A 22446-nucleotide genomic window follows, 5' to 3' on the forward strand; every position below is an offset into this window, starting at 1 on the left:
GGCCAACGACTTAAGGAAAATGTCCGATAATAAAGGACTTGTTGATGTCGTTTTTTCATCCGTTGTGCACAATTTCAGCTGTTGCATTTTATTAGTTGCGAAAAGGCGGAACAAAGAACACTTTATTAGTCTATGCAAAAGACGAAAGGAGCATGTATATATCGATGTCGGCTTAAGTCTGCACTTTTTAGTAATAAGAACACGATGGAACAACTTGATGAGTTGGTCGACATAACCAAGGTCGACTTAGAAACGGTTAATCCCAGTGTTTTTGACTAATCAGCTGAAGCAAAAAGGTCCCAATAGTAATTGATATATTGCGGCCACGGTGAGAGGACTAATTGTACTCCATAGATGAAAGGAATCATTGTGCGTGGAAACATCATGAAAACACAGCAGAGGCAAATTTGATCAGAGCAGATGTTGAATTAATTGCTTTTGTGGCTGATTGCATTAATGCTTCCAGTCTATTAGCGAGACGGACAAGTAATTAACACCCCGCCTCTCTTGCCAAGCATGCTAATGTCATTGCACAGCAAAACTAAATCAATTAACACATTGGCGCTCAAAATATGATGCTGTTGTTTACAGACCATCACAGGCTTGTTAGTCCTTTTTCAGTTCTCATAAGCACATGATTTTGTTTTTTTTTTTTGTTTTTTTAAACAAGGAAACATTCTACAGATGTGTCGTGATGGGACACACAAATGTCGCCAGTGGGGTGGCGTGCAAGGGGTATGTCATGTAAACACGACTGTTGATTGTGTGCGATGTTTCACTTTCCTCTTCCCCCACCCCCACACGCTCATGCTTGTTTACGTTTGAGGCAATTTAACAAATAGTCGCGTCTGTCATGACACACCAACAACACAAATGCTCACATCAATCACACGTCTGTCCGATGAGCCCAGCTTTGAACACTGTGATATCACGGCTATTACACGAAATGCACATGGATAATGGCTCTTTACATTGATCTGTGTGTGTGTGTGTGTGTGTGTGTGTGCACTATGGGAGGCCTACACATCAGCAGAAATACTGCATAAATGTTTGCCTCACGACAGTCTGTTCTTATGTTTTTTTTTTTTTTTTAGAAAACATTCATTCATTCTTTCATTTTCTACCGCTTACCCTTACGAGGGTCGCGGGGATGCTGGAGCCTATCCCAGCTGACTTCCAGCGAGAGGCGGGGTACACCCTGGACTGGTCGCCAGCCAATCACAGGGCAAATATAGACAAACAACCATTCACACTCACATTCATACCTATGGACAATTTGGAGTCGCCAATTAACCTAGCATGTTTTTGGAATGTGGGAGGAAACCGGAGTACCCGGAGAACATGCAAACTCCACACAGAGATGGGTGGAATTGAACTTGGGTCTCCTAGCTGTGAGGCCTACGCTTTAACCACTTGGCCGCCGTGCAGCCCTGTTAGAAAACAAAGTTAAATAAATGCAATATGTAAATAGATGTGAAGTGGGACATTTTTCTCGGCTTTTTCTGGGCATTAAATCGATCGAAATTGGACTATTCGAGTTGTCTTGGAAGACATTTTGCCTCTCATCCAAGCAGGCTTCAGACTTGGTGGGACACACACCAGTCAGACTAGATAGGACAGCTCCAGTCTAGTTCCTACTTCCTATCTAGTCTGGTTGGTCTGACTGATGCACTGATGTAGGCGACCCTCACCACTTCGCGGTTTAAAATTCACGGCTTCACGTTTTTTCAAAATATGTATGTTCATTATATAATGACCGTTTCGTGGTTGAATATGGCGTCGTATTGGTCGAAAACATATGCATATGCAAGCAAATATGATGGAATTTTGACCTTAAATTGGGCATTTTCAAGCATAAAATAGCTAAATGAACGAAAAGACAAATATAAAGCATTCAGAGGACGCATTCAATGTAGTATGTAGTACAATAGTACTCTTCCAACATGAGAGTCTATGCTATATCTTATTTAATGTCTTATTTCTTAGTATTATGTCTAATATAGGGGTAGGGGTAGGGGTGTTATTTCATGGCTAGTGGGCTCGTAAACAGGTTTTACATACTGAAATAGCTAGTATCGTTAGTATGAATAAGGAGTCCTGCTATGTGGAAATTCACTTATCACTTATCATGCCTGGAGCCAATTAATGACAATAAATGAGGAAAAAGTCCATAGTAAAAATACAAGACAATCCCACAAAAGGCTGCTGTTGGTTTCCTGACTCGAGTGTTTTTGTATTTTTTTATCCATACAAGTCTATGAAACATTTTCAATCTCAGTTCCGACGGAAGAAATACGAAAAAAAAAAAATGTGTCCATGTCATCTGTCAAAACTCTCTGCCTCGCTAAATCGTCTGTTAACGGTTGCAGCGTCTCACTAGTCCACTGACTCGGGCGGCCGACTGGAAGGACCGAAAATCCGGTTAAAATTGAACTCAACTGCACTGAGGCCTTGTGGGAAATAAACAAGCCACACACTTGCTTGCCACATTTAGGGTCAAAGATGGACATTTTTCACTTGGACGTTCTTCTTCACTGGCCTTTTTCGTGTTTGTTTTTTTGTTTTTTTCCCCACCCAATAATTACACGCTTCAACTGCAGCAGAAATGTCAGAATCGCTGAAACAATACCGCTAACCTGGTCTGATACGATCCCGATACTTTTCCTGGGTGTGCATATGTGTAACAACATTTCATTGGGATAAACACCCTAACGCAGGGGTCTCAAACTCAATTTACCTGGGGGCCACTGGAGCTAGCGTCTGGGCAAGACTGGGCCGCATCAAGTTTTCCAAAAAAAAAAAAAAAACGCATTTATTAAAAACAGAAAAAATATACAAACTTTTTTCAATTGGTTCAATTGGTTCCAATTTTCTACAAGAAAAGCTCTGATAAAACATTCCACTGTTCTCAAATATCTTAATTTTTATTTTTCTGCACAAAATAAGATGAAAAATAAATAAACAAATCAAGAATAAAGAAAATCAATCAATCAGTAATAAATAAATATAATAATAATAATAAAACGGCAAATAATCAAAACTTAAGAAACCACATATAGTTGGTTTTTCAGATTAAAATTAGCAAAGCATTATTAGAGCCCTGTAGACATGACAAAACAGTCACATTTATACTTTTTTTTTTTTTTGAGACACATGCTAACTCGCAAACTAGAGAGCTAGAGAGCTAAACGGTAGCCTTCAAGTTATTTCCTTTAAACTTAAATAGCCAAAAACTTACCACTTCCACACGGTTAGGGAGGATAAGTATTAACAGTTATTTATCCTTTAACATGAACATTAATCAAACGTAATAATTTTTTCTGGGTACATGATACCATACAGCATCCAGATCAAACTTGCGCGGGCCGCACTAACATTAAACTTTCATATCAAGGCGGGGGCCTCAGACTAGTGTCCTGTGGGCCACATTTGGCCCGCGGGTTTGAGACCCCTGCCCTAAAGTTATTGGGTGTTTTCTGATTACGGAGTCAAACTTAATACCAGTGCCCCCTTGTGGTGTAAATTTCAGAAAAGTAACACTACAAGCAACCAGAATACTAATATAGTGTAAAATAATCTCACAAACTTCATCCTTTAAACATGAAATGAGTTTTAACCATTAAAGCTGCCCTTAAAGTGTCTTACAGGAAGTCATTGTAGACTAAACGTCCTCACACACACACACACACACACACACTCCCTTGTGACAGGCCTATCTAGTGTGACCTCTGAGCGGCTTTCAGACATGTCCCCTCCGCTGCGAATGTCTGCTGGGATCGTGCCAGCCAGCCAGCCAGCCAGCCAGCCTGGACCAGTAGTAGGAATTAAGGAAGGAAGGGGATGCCGCTTCCTTGAGCGTCCTATAAGGTTTGTCTCCTTTTCTGTCCTCTTCTAAGCTCTAAAACTGTCACACTCACACACACACAAAAAAAAAAAAACGTGGTGATACACAGCCGGCACACACAGAGAGACTTATGTAGTGTCATCTTGACACACAGTAAGAGGACTCATTGGCAGCAGGAGGAGGCTGGAAGCTGCTCCTTGGAAATGCTCATTTCTTCAGCCAAGTTTCAGCAGCTCATTGATGTGTCCTACAAAGCGTGTTCCACACTATTATAGACTGACAGACACCCCCCCCCCCCCCAAAAAAAAAACGCCTCTCAGTGTGTATCGAGTGAAGAACAATAAAAAAACATAATTTGTAAACATTAATTTGATTACCACTTTATCCATATTGAAAGCCGTCACTTTTCCTTTAATTACAGCAGCCATTAGAGAAGAGTCCAATATCCAATATGGGGGGGGGGGACTTCAGCCATTGATCAGCGTGACCTATCGACCATGTTGTTAGCAGAGGGTGTCAATATCACTCAATGGTGGAAGACTGAGGGCTGGGGAGGTCGTTTATGTCGTTCATGCCTAGCATCAGATTGGATTCTTAACAACATATCCGTCAAGCGTTGAGTGGATCTTTGACATCAAAAGGCTCTGTTAAATGAAGACAAGCGTGGATGAAGACCAAGAAGACCAAGTGAAGATTAGGAATACGCATCATACCTGAGGTCTGACTCTTTCATGGAAAATGGTTTTCTAATGGTAATAGTTTTATTTCATTTGAACATGCATCAGATTACAATTGAATGCATCACATAATCAGTTCACAGTTCCACATGTCCAAAAGGAGTAGGAAGAAGCAAAGCTTAAATTAAATCCTACCCCTCCATCTGGTACTTTTACAATCAGTAACTGTTACATTTGTTCACTTCCTGCTTTCCTAATATGAATACAATTGTGATACAAAAGTATTACACTTTTGAATGCATATTGTTGAATTCAAAAGGGAAAACGCTTTACTTTTGTGACCCCACACACTAACTGGAACAACTTTCTGACCAGAACTCCAAGTTAATTTTTAACTACTTTGATACAAGCAAGGTTTGGGCCGGTTTACGGTGAAATCCGGTTTGTATTAAACCAGATCAAACTAAGGTTAGGTTAGATAAAAAACAGTTTGCATCATTCATTCATTCATTTTCTACTGCTTTTTCCTCACAAGGGTCGCGGGGGTGCTGGAGCCTATCCCAGCTGTCTTTGGGCGAGAGGCAGGGTACACCCTGGACTGGTCGCCAGCCAATCACAGGGCACATATAGACAAACAACCATTCACACTCACATTCATACCTATGGACAATTTGGAGTCGCTAATTCACCTAGCATGTTTTTGGAATGTGGGAGGAAACCAGAGTACCTGGAGACAACCCGGTTTGCATCAATTTGAGTAAAACCTAGACCTGATTGGGCTCAAACTAGTTTGGAATGGATGTAGTCATTCCTTCAGCCTTCTGATTGTGTCAAAATCCAATTTGAGGTTATAGTGCCACCCACAATGATAATTCATTCATGCATTCATTTTGCTGGAGCCTATCCCAGCTGTCTTCGTGCGAGAGGCGGGGTACACCCTGGACTGGTCGCCATCCAATCACAGGTCACATATAGACAAACAACCATTCACACTCACATTCATACCTATGGACAATTTGGAGTTGCTAATTAACCTAGCATGTTTTTGGAATGTGGGAGAAAACTGGAGTACCCGGAAAAAACACACACATGCACAGGGAGAACATGCAACTTCCACACAGAGATGGTCGAGGGTGGAATCAGACTCGGGTATCCTCGCTGTGTGGCCTGCACGCTAACCACTCGAGCACCGTGCAGCCGGATATTTCTAAATATAACTTGTCTTTCCGCAGAACATCTGGAATTAACCTTAAAAGTCACTGTATGAGTAAAAGACCTAATCAGCACAAAGTGACTACACAGACACACGTCTCACTTCCAGTAATAAAGTGCAGCCTAGTAACACATCTATTGAATTGTAAGTCACAGTGGGCTCAGAGGGGTGCTGTGACTGTTATTAACGTGGAATTGACAGGGATTTATTTATTCAGCCATTTCATTCACTTCAAAAGACGCAGCGTCTGGGATTTTCTCTTCTCTCCTTATTGAGCATCACTTGGCTGCCGCAATGATCACTGACTGGCTGGGAAGTACTGAGGGAACGACACTTTGGAATGTTGCGAGGGATACATTTTGTTTTATGACACGAGGCCCATGCTGCGCTGCTAATTGTCTCGCGGGCGTTAAAGTCACGACGAAGAAGAAGAAAAAAATAAAAATAAAGATAGCAGCCGCTATCTGTGACTAGATTCCAAAAAAACGCCTGCAGTGAAGCTGAAGATGATTATCTTGCTCTGCAAGATGAAAAATAAAAAGGTGTAGCGCAAGGCTAGGTGATGAAAAGCTAATCAGGCGTCAGCATTATTGACAGCCTCCTTCACCGTCTGATGGCAACAATCAAATGATGAAACACACTGAAAGGTGTAGGAGCGCTCGCTCGCTTCACTTCCAGCCGGCCACATTCAAGGCTTCTCCGTCCAACCCACCCCCCCGCCCTCCCTCCATCACTATTTTCAGCGGGGTGAAGGCGAGGAGACGAGTGTCTTGTTGGACACAGATAATGGACAAGCTTCCTGAATGATAGCAGTGACGAACGGGGATGAGGGAGGAGATGCTGATGAAGGGAAGGAACCAGATCACCCAAAGGTAAGTGGGGATGAATGACAGTCAAAAAAAGATGACCTTCATTAAGCTACGATGCTTTGAAAGCAGGTGAGATAATGGTCACGGCGGCCATTTCTGGTGGCCACCATCGCTCAATACTGTGGTTTGAATAAAGTTTAGTTCAATGTAAAGATGACTATTACTTCAAGGTAAAAAAAAACATATTTAGAAAGTCAAACTGGTTTTCTATGATGCAACTTCTGGTTTTAGAGGCCTATTAGAAGGCCAGCATTGTTAGTCCAGTGAACGGCATCCTGCCAAGTCCATCATGTAAACGTCTGGTGGAGGCTGGTTTGAGCTACAGTGATATAGTCAGTTCCCGACCCACAATCAGAAACCTGAACACCTCAACACAACAGGCTCTGTTGACGATAAACTGATCCAGAGCAAGAGAGAGTGACGACCCCCGACCAGGATCGGATCAACACCCGGTAGGAACAACATCTGGACCAGCAGCCCCACTGTATGTCAACCCGATATTGACTATTGTGACTTTGGCAGGTGCCATTTTCTTGAGTTAATTTTTTAGGTTTTTTTAATTATTCTTGAAACGTTACATTTTTGTTTCTATATGCCAATCCATTCATGCCGATGTCGCAGTGATATGTTGGAGCCTATCCCAGCTGACTTCGAGCGAGTGGCAGAGTGCACCCTGGGCTGGGTTAAACAATTATTTCTGGCATCGATTAATCTAGAAAATAGTTTTTCGATGCATCGATTAACCCCTGAAAGTCCCTCATTCGTGCCTGAAAACATAAACCACAAACACATGCACAGGTTAATAAATATATATATATATATATATATATATATATATATATATATATATATATATATATATATATATATATATATATATATATATATATATATATATATATATATATATATATATATATACAGTATATAGACCAGGGTTCAATTCCACCCTCGGCCATCTCTGTGTGGAGTTTGCATGTTCTCCCCGTGCATGCGTGGGTTTTCTCCGGGTACTCCGGTTTCCTCCCACATTCCAAAAACATGCTAGGTTAATTAGCGACTCCAAATTGTCCATAGGTATGAATGTGAGTGTGAATGGTTGTTTGTCTATATGTGCCCTGTGATTGGCTGGCGACCAGCCCAGGGTGTACCTCGCCTCTCGCCCAAAGACAGCTGGGATAGGCTCCAGCACCCCCGCGACCCTCTTGAGAAAAAAAGCGGTAGAAAATGAATGAATAAATATTTCTATATGATCTGCCCATAACAATAAAGTGTAATAACATGAATATCACAAATAAAAATATTAATCATAGAAATAAAACTAACTATAGTGTGTATTTGAGGAGTGTGTGTCTGTGTCAGTTAAAAAAAAAGTGTCAGCAAGACGCGAGTGTGTGAGGAGTGTGTTTTTGTGTGGGCACATGCTCTGTGTCACATGATCTCATTACCTTTTGGCATGAAGTATTCCCATACTTTGGATACTCTGTTGCGCAATCTTTTCTTCTGGACGGACTCACTGAAACTTGTTGCCGCGGCCGCCGCCATGTTTTCATTCTGAGTAGTGGTGTGGCGTTCGTGAACGAACAGGTCAAAAGAAATAGTTCTTTTTTGCAAATGAATGAATAAACCGCCCATAAAATACCCGTTCAGTCCACCGGCCATTTTGTTCATAACCGACACAGCACTAGTTGGTGAGTTGTTGAATCGGAACGAACGTGAACACGAGTGAACGAACTGACTCGACCAATTGACCGAAATGAACGACTATTTTTACTGAATGAAGCGGAATGATCCTGTTCACTGAAATGAACGTTTTTCCCCATCACTAATTCTGAGTAAAGTTGCATCGACATGCAGTATTTTTTGTGTTGATGTCATCGATGATGTCGACACGTCGTCCCAAGCCCGAGTTGCCATCCAATCACAGGACAATCTGCTGAGTTTTACTATTCGAGTAAAGGTAAAGCTCTCACTAGATTTTGCACCTGTGCCTAAAATTGCCGATAACAGTCCAGTGGCGATAACACGCCGTGAGATTAAAACCCAGATCCTATACACAGAAAAAAAAAAAAAAAAGACATGCCACAATCGAGCAACACTGGTCTGGAGACAAATGACTGCTGAGTGGAAGAGTTTACTTCGCTTTTCCTGCGACATAACACTTTCCACAAATACCATTTTATGCTGCCGGAGCCCATAAATTACCTCACCTGGGAAATGTCAAGAGTGACTATGGTTTCTGTGTCAGCAAGAAGAGGCTGGCGACAAGCAGCCCAGTCACGCTAGCCTCCACACTTGAGCCTTATCTGTGGTGACCTTTCTTCACAAAGCGCTCGAGCCTCTGTGCAGCAACAATGTGAACCACATGCCTCTTCATGTAGGCCGTCACCTGTTGGTGACTTTACTCACAAATTGCATTGCTTTAATTTAACCCTTAGATGCACGAGTGACTGGAACCTACACTCTTCCATGAGTGGGTCAAAAATGACCCATAATAGAATCAATTTTGCCATTGTGGTTAGCAATAGTCACTTGTGTGATATTTGTAGGTTATCACATGGTTTGTCTGGTATCAGGCCAGGCCAGGTCGAGGGCTGATACTGACACTTGGGGGCATGATACTGGGCCTGATACCAGACAAACCATGTGATGATCTTATTATCACATACTACAGTATTAATTGTCCCTGTACCCTAGAAACCGCCCATGAATGATACGGGAAAAGGCCGAAATGATACTGTGACAAAGCCCAGGGCAGTGATACTGATAAAATATAGAGTTTAACCATGTCCAGTATCAGCCACCGTAGCTGTCCACTCAGAGCGCGCTGCTCTGGTATCGTGTCCGTGAAACAACCAATCAGAGAACAGCGCACGAGGGTTTGTTTTGCTGCCGTCTGTGCTCTGTCAACATGTCAGTGGTTGACACTCCCGGCGAAAGACAAATAGGGAAAATAGCAAACAGAATATTAGAAATGGAACGTTTTATCACCATTAATGAGGAGGACACTCTTGAAATGATAAAAAAAAAACTAAAAATGCAAATACAAGTCGGAAAACCAAGGGCGACTGCAACTGCAAGAACGAACGAAGACTGGTAGAAAGTATTCCCCCACCTGAGTTAGACAAATACGTGTATGTTTATTGTAACGTCGTTGCCGACGCTATGGAAAGGACACGACTGTGATCGCTAACAAGCTTTTATTACACAACAATAATGGCTACTGTCGGCCGTAACCACACCGTTGCAACCACCGCGAGCAACGCAACAGTGATTCCTCAACACGACACGCCCCCACCCCTGGTGCATTCACTGTCACGCGGAACAGTCAGACACTCAAGAGCACAACATGTCAACATGAACACGTCAGGGTCGCTACATTATTTTATCAATCAGAAAAGAAAATGGGGATGAATACGAGCCTGATTCTCTCAAATCAAAATTCGACTCTCTGGCACGTTATATGATGGAAAAACGAAAGTACGTGATAATAAGCTCATGGTTAAATAGTATGTGATAATAAGATCATCACATGGTTTGTCTGGTATCAGGCCAGGTATCATGCCCCCGCGTGCTAGATACTGACACTTGGGGGCATGATAAGTTAAAAATGTGAATGGCATGATATCAAAAACATGTTTTTTTTGAGGAATACCTGGAATATGACATGATAAAAAATGTTCATTACAAAGATTTTTCAAGAAAACAACCCGACTGGGTTATTTTTGCATCTAAGGGTTAATGCAGGTACAAGATTGTGTTTTTTCCTGAGAAAAAAAAAGTCTTATATTTGGGTCGCTACAATTGTTTATAAGCACCAAAGATTCTTATTTGCATTCCTCAGACTAGTCTTTATTTGGTTAGCAAACATAAAACGTATGTAGTTAGAATCAGTATCTTCAGTTAAGTTTTAACTAAATTTGTCTAAAATCAAGTTAATCATAGACTTGATCAGACTGGTTTAGGTTTAAATTAAGTTACTGCTGGACCAGCTAATGCTTAAATCAGTGTAGAGGTTAGGTTTAGGTCTATTGGGTTTAGAACATGTGTGTCTTTGACTGAATTAGACAAAGACCTACTGTATTTTTATCTTCAGACAAGGTTAGACGAAGACCAAATTAGGTTAGACCGTGTTTGAAGAAAAAATTTGGAGCAGTCTGGTGAGGAAGGAAGTATTTAGCCGCCTCTTTCCCAGGGCTAGGTGGGAAATGAACCCTTCAGTTGGAGGATGAATAATCGTCTTGGAAGGTGCCGAGGAGACTCTGCTATTATTCTCTGTCTGAGAAGTGACACTCCAGTGAAAGTGTTCCGCTTTCACGACGGCCTTTAGAGTCGGAAGCGTGAATGTCAAACTTGATTTCACACACTGAGGCAGAAATGAATGTTGCAAAAGTTGGCGTTGTTTGCGTGGAGACGTGAAGCAGACAAACTTTTATGTTTTTTTCTTTTTTAAAGTAACAATTACGGTTGTTTCTATCTAATATTGATATCAGATATCTGGTCGATATCAGTAAAAACAACAGGTATGGGATTAGATTGACCTGCTAAAATCTCCAATATTGGCACTCGAGTTAATATCAAGCATGGAGTCGGAGTGATGTCGATAAAGTCGGAAAAATACATTGCAATATTTGCCGTGCACAATTTTCCCATAGTGGCACAGAGCCAGACGAGTGTAATACGACCAAACTCATTGTGCATTTGAAGCAGCGTTACATGAGAAACTCCCGTGGGATGACAACAAGTCATGAGCTACAACAGGAAAGATGATCAGCCCCTGTCAATCAAGAACAAACTATACCCCAGATGCTAAAAGAAGGAAATAGGCACATTTTAATCATAACTGCTGTTCTCTGAGTATTGTGATATCACTTCAGCATGCCCCTTCTATTATTCCACAATACGATATTTCGGATTGATATTAGTATCACTCAATATTCAAGGTGTATTGGGACACTCCTACTGACGATTATCATCACATTCATCCGCACTACAGAGGTAATCACATACAGTCGGACTGATCCAGCTCGTGCAAAGGTCCGAATAAAGAGAGCCTGAGCTAGCCATCCTGTACTTTCACACAGCCATTACCAGGGGCGTCACAAGGTTCTGAGGATGATGGGGGGCGGCTTAGCCCCCCTGAAAATGCACAGGATATGAATGAATGTAGTAGACATTAGGAAATCCAAAAAAAAAACAACACATAACAAACAAGAACCGGGATATAACTTTCCCACTTTTGGACAGATTTAGTAAAGATACTCAATTGTTTTAAGTCATCATAAAATTTACAATAGTACACACAAGTACACACAATGTACACTGCAAAGCTGCTGCCCAAGCTCTGCAACCATTCTGTCCAGTGGACAGTGATCAATTATATAACCTTTATTATTATTATATTATTAATTAGCCTATTAATAATACTATCATCATTATTCTTCTGATTCTGATTATTATATTATTACTATTATTATAATTATTACACTAGTAGTAGTAGTAGTAGTAATAATCAGAATCCACAAAATCCACAATCCACAAAACTACTACTAGTAGTAGTAGTAGGCTAGTATTAGCCTGCTTTTGCCCTACTATAAAAAATATAATATAAATATTATAATAATATAAATATTATATATATATATATATATATATATATATATATATATATATATATATATATTTTTTTTTTTTTTTTTTTTTTTACAGGGACTGAAGCCCCCCTAAATTAGGCCTAATGAATGAATATAGTAGACATTAGGAAATCAAAAAAAAAAATAAATAAACAAAAACCGGGATATAACTTTCCCACTTTTGGACAGATTTAGTAAAGATACTCAATTGTTTTAAGCCACCATTAAATTAAGTACACACAATCAACACTACTCAAGCTCTGCAACCATACTGTCCAGTGGACAGTGATCAATTATATAACAATTATTATTATATTATTAATTAGCCTATTAATAATACTATCATTATTATTCTTCTGATTATATAATTTTTTTTAATTTTACGGGGACTGAAGCCCCCCTAAATTAGGCCTAATGACGCCACTGGTCATTACTTCATCACAGCGAGATTCTGAGCAGGATCTGAAAAACCTCTGTACCAGCGTCACATTGGGAGATCAGGTTTTGGGTTTTGGAGTTGTGGTGCAGATCAGAACTTCATTTTCAACGATTCAAGCTCCATGGTGACAGTTTTTTTTTGTATTCTAACCTCTTAATTCTAAGTCTCTTGCTGAGATTGTGTGAGGCGGAACTATGAGACATGAGATCTGTATTGTTCTCTTAGGGCTCGCCTGTTGTGACTGGATGGCACTCGGATATTCTTCTACATGAAGACACCAAGCCACATGTCTTCTCGTCATCTTCGTGTTATACTAGTTTGGTCTTTCCTGGTGCCATCCAGTTGTTTCCTTTGCTGCACGTCTCGTGGCTCCGCCAGGCCAGTTCAGTTCTTTATGTTGTCCTTTTGCTCATATTCCGCAATGCACCATACTTTGCCATTTTTTTCTATGTCTGAGGAAGTCATTAAAGTCTACTTTTCACTTACCTCTGTCCTCACTGCATCTTGGGATCCAATCTCGCTGTGTTTGACAGAACACTACAAAGGGTCCCCAAACCACCAGGTGGAAATCTTTGAAAAATAACAACAAAGAATTTATTATTATGGATGCAAATTCGGAAATAAAGCTGTTTTATTTCATTAGGAAAATATATTTATTTGCATCTGACATCACATTGGTTCAAAGTTGAGTCTTGGTGATCACTACCAGGAGTTGTGAAAATGAAACTGATGGAACAAACTTTCTTAGTGGGAATCTTGACAGATGGCTACTCTTTCATGGGGAGGCAGGAATGGAACCGAAATGATGACAGCTGCTACTTAAAATGAGTAAAACCACTTTGTGTTACCCAGTACTGAATATGTTGCTATTCCTATAAGTGACCACCAGAAAATACACGGTAAAAACACGCTCTAGCCACGTTTACATGAGGAGTTTTTCTCTTTCCGAATGACCTTTCCGAAAGCAATGGTATACATTAAAAGGAATATTCCAATTGCGTGTCTACATGCGCCGCTATAATCAACCAGAATAGTCAATGGGGCATGCGCAGTAAAGCGTAAACACCAACATCACGTGATACAGACTTCCTCAAGTTTTTCTTTCACTTGTTGGAATAACTACGTATTTAAAATTTTTCATTCGTCCAGTTTTGAAATTTAGTTTTAATCAAAAACAAACTTTCCACAGCAGTTCAGTGCCGATTGTTCGCCTCCATTTTTTTTAAATCGAAGAACGTCTCGATCTGCGTGTTACGTCATATCTCAGCAGTCGCTGAAAGAGCGCACCCGGGAACAGGAAAAGATAAAGTTCAATCTTGCTAATACAGTAAACCTCGGATATATCGGACTCGGACATATCGGAAATTCGCTCACAACGGACAGATAAAAAAGAACAAATTTTTCTGTAATGCATTTCCAATAAAAATTAATTGCATATATCGGATTTTTTAGAACGGATTTCGCCTATTTCGGACAAAATCTCCAGTCCCGTTCCAATGCATTTCCATTAAATTTCCCTCGCATATATCGGATGGCCGCATCGTGGCGCTCCGATTCGCCGAATCGTGACAGGCCGCTATACGACGTCGTTTGCAGCGTTTGCAGCGTTGCCTGCGCGTCCAGGTACATTGGAAACATAGTCAAGGAAGTGCCTTTTTATAACGGATAAAATCCGATTTACGGACATTTCCGGTATACGCATATAACGGATTTCGCTTATATCGGACAAAACCAGTGGGAACAATTGAATCCGATATATCCGAGGTTTACTGTATTTTATAATTAAGAAGAATTATTTTTTTTTTAAATAAAACTGGACTTATGAATGGCGTATAGAAGGGTTTAGATTCTGTTGCACAGATGGCGCTAATGCACACGAAAGCTGCTTGCCAACCGCCAATAAACAACAGAAGAAGAAAAACACCACTAAGAAGAAGAACGCAGTATGACAACTTTCCGTTTGAGCGGGTACAAGATACCTCAATCGGATTGGGGAAAGGAATATTCCACCCCTGTGAATCCGATTATATATTCATTCGGATTGACACTTTTCTTTCGGAATGAGGTGTATACAAAGGTTACATTCTTTCCGTTTGAGCAAATAACATAATATTTGGGTCCATGTAAACGTGGCTAATGTTCATTTTGGCTTTGAACTTGATTTTGTGCTCATCTTAGAATTTCATATCAATAAAAAAAACAGCTTTACATTCCAATAAAAGGCTAAGGGACCACGGCTTTAAGGAACCAAGCTGAGGCATTAAAGATACTCCCTTGCTTTTCATTCTGCACATGATGCCCCTCGTGAACATCCTTCCAGAACACGGACTCCATTTTCCAATTATCTCCATGATCCCAAGTTAGACCCATCTATCAAATCACTAGCTTCATTATTAATATCTCATTTTGCATAGGAAGCACTTCTCAACAGATGAGATTCATATTCAATATTATACCATTTTCTTCATTCAGTGTGTATGTTAATGACATAATGACATCACTGACAGCCCCCCACTGTGCCCCCCAAGTGTGCAGCACTACTGTGTTGAATGCATAATGCAGCGAGAAGCAGTCCGTGGCGTGAGGTGAATAGTGCATGCATAACAATAGAGAATAAATAAATCTATAAATTTATAAAGTTTGCCAGAGAAAGTTAGCGGTTATGGGATGGATATTGTTGTCGCATAGCGACATAAAACATGTGTGTAGCTGTAAATTCCTTGTCAAGAACAGCAAGAGTGATGTGAGCCTCGTTCTCTGCCTCGTCATAAATCTTGACAGCGTCGCCCGCCGTAGACGCTGGTGTTTGTGTGATAGCTTCAAGGCTGAGAAACAAAAGGACGAGTCTGTGTTATCTCTGCAAAGCTCAAATGATGCTCAAATCACTGAAGGATTTCTGGTTTTGAGAGACATTCCTCGACTTTTCCACTCCACGTGTCCTTGGTACAATGCCAGCTCAACCATCAAACTCTGACTCCTGCTCTCACTCATCACTTAATTATTGTAAAAAAAAATAAAACACACCTTTATTAGTAGGGAAATGCAAATTAAGTTATATACAGTATTTACAGCTGTATACATGTTACATGGGGGGGGGGGGGGGTTCTCCATCATGGAGGACAGTTAGTATGATGGCCACAGGTTGACCCTGGAACAGATTATTTCTATTTACGATTGTGTTTACATGCCCGGATGGAGACGGACTTCTTTTTCTTCAATGTTCACTCATTCATTCATTTTCTACCGCTTATCCTCACAAGGGTCACGGTGGTGCTGGAGCCTATCCCAGCTGTCTTCGGGCAAGAGACAGAGTACACCCTGGACTGGTGGCCAGCCAATCACAGGGCACATATAGACAAACAACCATTCACACTCACATTCATACCTATAGATAATTTGGAGTCGCCAATTAACCTAGCATGTTTTTGGAATGTGGGAGGAAACCGGAGTACCCGGAGAAAACACACGCATGCACGGGGAGAACATGCAAACTCCACACAGAGATGGCTGAGGGTGGAATTGAACCCTGGTCTCCTAGCTGTGAGGTCTGCACGCTAACCACTCGACGACCGTGCAGCCCTTCTTCAATATTAAAAAATTAAATATTTCAATTTCTATTACTTGCTTAATGGAGTTTTTAACATCATTAGAGCCCTGTAAACATGAAATAGCACCCCTATATTCTCATTGACACACTAATTGTTGACACCACATCACAATTCTTATGCTGTAGGGACACCAAAAGACTGCCAGCTAGCAAGCTAGTGCGCTAACCAATCAAGCTAACCAGCTAACCTCAAATCTTTTTTTTCCCTGAACTTAAGGTGCCAAAACTTACCACTTCCACACATGGTGAGAGGATAACTTTTTTTTTTTTCACTAATTAATTTCAGACATGCCATGGCTGACTTGCATCCATTCTCTATACTGTTTAGGGTCATGAGGCTGTGCTAGAGCCTATTCCAGCTGACTTCGGCCGATAGGCGTATAGACACTCACATTCATACCTATGGAGTCGCCAATTAACCGAACATGGATGTCTTTGGAATGTGGGAGGAAACCGGAAACATGCAAACTCCACATAGAGATGCCCAAGCAGAGATTCGAACCCTATCTCCTGACTGTGTACCCAACATGCTGTGTTAAGGTAATATAATGCAAGGTAATGTCTCAAGGTAATGTTTTGTGTCATTACTGCAGCTATTACTGTCGCCAGAATACAACATATGACTTTAATTTTGTTATATTTTACTAATAAAAAACCATAGCCTCCTACAAAACAGTGATTTATTAATTAATACATTTATGAAAAACAGTGATAGAGTGAGGGAGCGATCATTGAACCGCGCTATTGTGAGAGTTCTGTGTTAAAATTAACTGCAAAAAAGTCATAGACAAACAGATTTGTGACGGTTTGGTCTCGCAAAGCGGGACCTCCGTGCTCTCGGTGAAGTCGTCAGCAGAAATAAAATGAGCCGTCGATGTTAGCAGGAGCAGATGAAGTCATTAACCCAGATACAGTCGGGCTCTGCTGGAGTTTGATTCTGCAGGTAGTGAAGCTTTTCTTGGCCGTGATGGCTACACAGGGAAGTAATTAACAGACATACAGGGGGAATTGGACTATATTAGATGCCGGGTGAGTGCTCCTTCGGGAACGCTTGTTCTCCTTCTTTCATCGCTTTGCTATCTCACGGATTCTCACGACTGCGATCGCTTTCTCGCTTCCCTCCTCTCGTTCTCTGTCCCCCGCCTCGGGCCATCCTCCAACTGCAATGATGACTTCATTTATTAGCCAGTCTTAATGTTTCTATGGGATGGCCTACATTGAGCAGTCTGAGGTCTCTCAGGCTGCGTTTAAACAAGTCTGTAGGCCTGATGAGGAACACGTCTTGTTCCGCCATTCCCACGTTCTTATCTTGCGTTTTTTTTTTTTTTCTCACATTGTCGTTCCCTCTACTTGACGGGAATATTAAACTCGGCATTAGAGAGCCAATGCGGCGCTAGCTCACCGAGCAACCAGACGGCTTCCCCTGGCGCTTCCCATTTTCTTCTCAGCGATCTGGCCGCCATTCATTATCCATCCTCAGTCAGACTCCATCACACAGGCCTTCACGGATGCAGTGGAGCATTAGCCTGCAAGTCCAGCCTGGCTGTATGAGAGCCTGCAGACGGAGGATTGGACTGGCTTTCACTGCACATTGTTTTCCTGCTCTGCTGCCATGTAGTATGACAAACAGTAGCAGGAATAAAATGAGAATTCTACTTGGACATGTGGAATAAAAAAAGGGATATTGCAGTGGATCCCCGCAGATTTGCAATCATCTCTAAAAATGGGCTGTTTTTGCCACGGAAAACCCATCTCATTCATCTTCTATATTAAATAAATACGTGACAATACAAGGAAAATATATCTAACATGTACCATTGTTAGAAAGCCAAGTATTTTTAATCGTTTATGTCTACATTATTCAAACAATACAAGTAGTTGATGTTTGCTAAATACAAGGATGAAGAGTCTTGAACCAGTCATGATGTGCTATATATATCACTATATTGACACTTACTATGGTACACATTATGTCATTGGATGGTCATATCACCTTGTACTTTGGTACAAGGTGCATTATTTCATTTCATTTCATTTTCTATCGCTTTTCCTCACGAGGGTTGCGGGGGTGCTGGAGCCTATCCCAGCTGTCTTCGGGCGAGAGGCAGGGTACACCCTGGACTGGTGGCCAGCCAATCACAGGGCACATATAGACAAACAACCATTCACACTCACATTCATACCTATGGACAATTTGGAGTCGCCAATTAACCTAGCATGTTTTTGGAATGTGGGAGGAAACCGGAGTACCCGGAGAAAACCCACGCATGCACGGGGAGAACATGCAAACTCCACACAGAGATGGCCGAGGGTGGAATTGAACCCTGGTCTCCAAGCTGTGAGGTCTGCGCGCTAACCACTCGACCGCCGTGCCACCCCGAGGTGCATTATTAAAAAAAAACACAAAAAAAACTGTATTATGGAAAGCAGGAAGTGAACAAATGTAGGATGGGGTAGGATTTAATAAGCTTTGCTTCTTCCTACTCCTTTTGGACATGTGGAACTGTGAACTGATTATGTGATGCATTCAATTGTAATCTGATGCATGTTCAAATGAAATAAAACCATTACCATTCGTTGATAATGTTTCATCAATCATTGAGATTTCACACTTTGTACAGCCGTCCTTGAACACATCATAGTTGTGTGCTGTGTGAAACGCTAAAAGCTACAGAAGCAATCCGGTCTCAAAACTTGCAGGTAGATGACAATAAGATCAGAATAAGCAAGCGGTGTAGATTATGTAGACGCGGCATTCGCCAAAATGATCTAAACTGCTAGCCTGGTTCCTGGCAGACTGTAATATATATTAAAAAAAAATCAACATAAATAATTCCATCTCCACCAAGATAGAATTAATTTTAATCTGGCCCATGCAACCACTTTTGTACTGGATTTAATGGACGTTAGACTGGTTCTCTGCTGGATGCTATAAAATAAATCATGTGGTCTCCGAAATGTCCAACTTCACAATGAAAAGTTAGGAAGAAGACATGAGAGTTCCTACAGAGATGTTCCAAGATCGGCATCCATAGTGTTTGCTACTACCTAGCGAGAATGACCGGCTCTTAAAGCCTCAGTGCTTCCCCGAAGAATCCATAAATCTCTTATTTGATCAAGACAAATTGTCTTCCAAGGCAGAGTTGCTGAGCTCGAGCAGCCCGTGTTCTCCTCTGCCCTGCCTATTCATTTCCCAACTTTACTTTTTATTTATCTTGGTACAAAAAAAAAAAAAAAATGGTCCCGCTAACTCTGAAATCTGAGCAAACACAGCCAGGCTTTTCCTCCTTCACCCCCAACGCTCCTCTTCTCTCCCCCCCGAGGCCGATTTAAATTCTTCACAAGTCAAACAGAGTCGCTTCACAAGCAATAAGGCATATTTTGCTTTGGCTGGGAACCACTGTTCATTTATTGATTTTTAATGTGCTTTACTGTTTGCTTAGTCTTGTTCCAATAAGACAAAAGAAACACCCTCATGGCGAAAACCAGCTGTCATTTTTTTCCCAGCCTTTTCTCTCCACAGAGCTACATATTAGCCTGCCGGGCGGGGAACAATGCAAAGTGGAAAAATAGAGAAGAAACACGGCAAGCTGTAGAGGTCAAAAACAATGACCTTGCATGAATGGGAGCAGAAAATGAAAGACGGGTCCAAGATTGTGGCTTCTTTTTTTTTTTTTTTTTTTTTTTTTAATAAAATACTTGATCTGCTACTTCATGAGGTTACATTCAGCAAGGATGTTTGTTGCCGTGGGATTTTTGCACTTTTGGTCTCACATATTTGACCTTTGACTTTGATTTATTTAACTCCTAAGAGTCATTCATGTTGATCACGTTTTCTTAAGCCTTTGCAAATCGTTTAAATTACCAGCTGGATGCATATGAGACACACTTAAGGGTAATTAGTCAATAAATCATACCTTCATACTTTTAACCTGCTCTTTCCTGGTTTTAACGTTCATTTCCTGTTGCTGTGTTGCTGATAAAGGACAATCTCATCTTATCTTCATTCATTCATCAATTGGGTGAGGGCAGATGAGACCTCTTTGCAGAATCTTAATATTTCATCTCATTTTGGACAATGTATGCTTCTTACTTTGTGGGAACACTTAAAAAAAAAAACCGCCAAAAATTCCCACCAATACAATCAAGTCTTCTAAGAAAAGTGTCCCATATTTCAGTCATCTGACCTCACCGGACGATAAAACAAACATTACTAATATTACATTACAGCCACAACTTCGGATGGAGCTGCTGAGGGGCAATAAAACGCACCAGTCATCCCCTAAGTCCTAGTGTGTGTGTGTGTGCGTGTGTGTGTTTAATGAGGCGTGAGTACAGACAGAGACTGGAAGGAAAGGACAATTAAGCAGCAGACTCATCCTGGACTTTCCTTTCCACTATTCTGGCTGCTGGACGTGAAGGACAAGTTCAACACTGACTAGGACAAGGAGACAGGAACGGGGACTGTTGCCATGGCGCTGAGGATGCTGAGAGGATGGACATGACTTTTGAGACAGTGCTCAATCCACAGTGGAACCTCTTACGTTCTAATATATTTGGTTCCAGTAGACAAAAACAATTAAAGGCAGGTTATTTAATCCAATTATGTGTATTGTTCCATTTTATCTGATGCTAACCAAACAACAGGAAGGGATTTGGGATCAGAATCAAGCAATCTTTTTATCAGGATCAGGGATTAAAAGATTAAACTTAACAAGAATCCGTGATCTAATCATAAAGTGGTGTCTAGTATATGAAGCGCAACGTGTAAGGTTCATTTTTTTTTTTTTTTTTTTTTTGCTCATTGGATTGAACGATATATTTAATGCATGTTGACTGCAAGCTGATTCCAAACTGGGAGTATCGCAGCATGTAGACGTGTGTTGACGCTGCAGAAAAAAACAAGTTTAGACAAATTAAGATGTGTTGTGGAACTCCTCTGGGCCTCCGAGCCTGCCTGCCTGCCTGCCTGCTTCATCTGAGAAGGGGAAAGCCTCTAAATGGGGCTGCACACTTGGAAATGGCAACTTCATGGAGGTTTAAAAAACACAATGATCCACAGCTTGTTTATTATCTAAACTGACTTTTTGTTGTTGTTGCTTGACTCCTCAAGTAAAACAGCTGTTAGTAATGGTTGACTGGTTTGGGTGGGGTAAACCAATAGAATGTTCAATTATGGTTTCAGGCAGGGAACGGAGACATGCAATTCAGTTAATAATATAGTTTCACAAAATAGCTCCTTTCCTGCTATACTCTCGTTGTCTCAGAGAAAGGGACAAATATACTCCAATGCATGAATGAATAAGATGGAAGAACCTCTACTGATGTACGGCCTTGCACAGATTTCTCAAGTTTCTCACACATTCTTTTTACTAGAAGTTAAATAATGGGGTTTTAGTAGTATGGATCCTTATGACAGGTCTTTTAATATACATTATGTGTACTAGACAGAATAACAGCTCTTAGCTATCAGTGCATCATGCTTGCTTTTTTTTTTTTTTTTTTTTTTTTTACATATAGAATGCCGGTGTCCTTGAAAGCACCTTGACGACGCAGAGATGGTATGGAAGTTGGAGCTATATGGTGTTGAAATTGTGCACTGCTGTAGACGTGTAAAGGTGAAATGCTACAATAACAACACGCCCCATTTTGGTAACAGGAACAACATCATCATGTTTGAAATAGTTAGCCATTGTTGGGAAACAATAACACTGTTATTTTTTCCAGCTTAAAATTGCATCTAAGATCTCTTCTACTGTAGAGTTGCATCATAGTATGGATCCTTATGACAGGTCTTAACATACATTATGTGTACTATACAGAAAAACAGCTCTTAGCTATCAGTGCATCCTGGGATGACCTGCTTCTTTTTTTTTTTGACATACAGAATGCTGGTGTCCTTGAAAGCACCTTGACGACACAGAGATGGTATGGAAGTTGGAGCTCTATGGTGTTGAAATTGTGCACTGCTGTAAACGTGTAAAGTTGAAATGCTACAATAACAACACGCCCCATTTCGGTAACAGGAACAACATCATCATGTTTGAAATAGTTAGCCATTGTTGGGAAACAATAACACTGTTATTTTTTCCAGCTTTAAATTGCATCTAACATCTTTTCTACTGTAGAGTTGCATCATAGTATGGATCCTTATGACAGGTCTT

At 40.8% G+C, this 22446-nt stretch overlaps 1 protein-coding gene across 9 annotated transcripts in view; it reads right to left on the reverse strand.

Annotated features, from left to right (window-relative positions):
* mcm8 (minichromosome maintenance 8 homologous recombination repair factor) overlaps positions 1–22446 on the reverse strand; it is a 409889-nt gene that overhangs the window by 270801 nt on the left and 116642 nt on the right. For all 9 annotated transcript variants that reach the window (XM_058059051.1, XM_058059053.1, XM_058059049.1 and 6 more), the window contains one exon: positions 13162–13245. The gene's annotated coding sequence lies outside the window, so the exon portion shown is untranslated. The remainder of the gene's footprint in view (positions 1–13161; positions 13246–22446) is intronic.

The sequence above is a fragment of the Doryrhamphus excisus genome, chromosome 20, assembly GCF_030265055.1.
Source record: "Doryrhamphus excisus isolate RoL2022-K1 chromosome 20, RoL_Dexc_1.0, whole genome shotgun sequence".
Lineage (NCBI taxonomy): Eukaryota > Metazoa > Chordata > Actinopteri > Syngnathiformes > Syngnathidae > Doryrhamphus > Doryrhamphus excisus.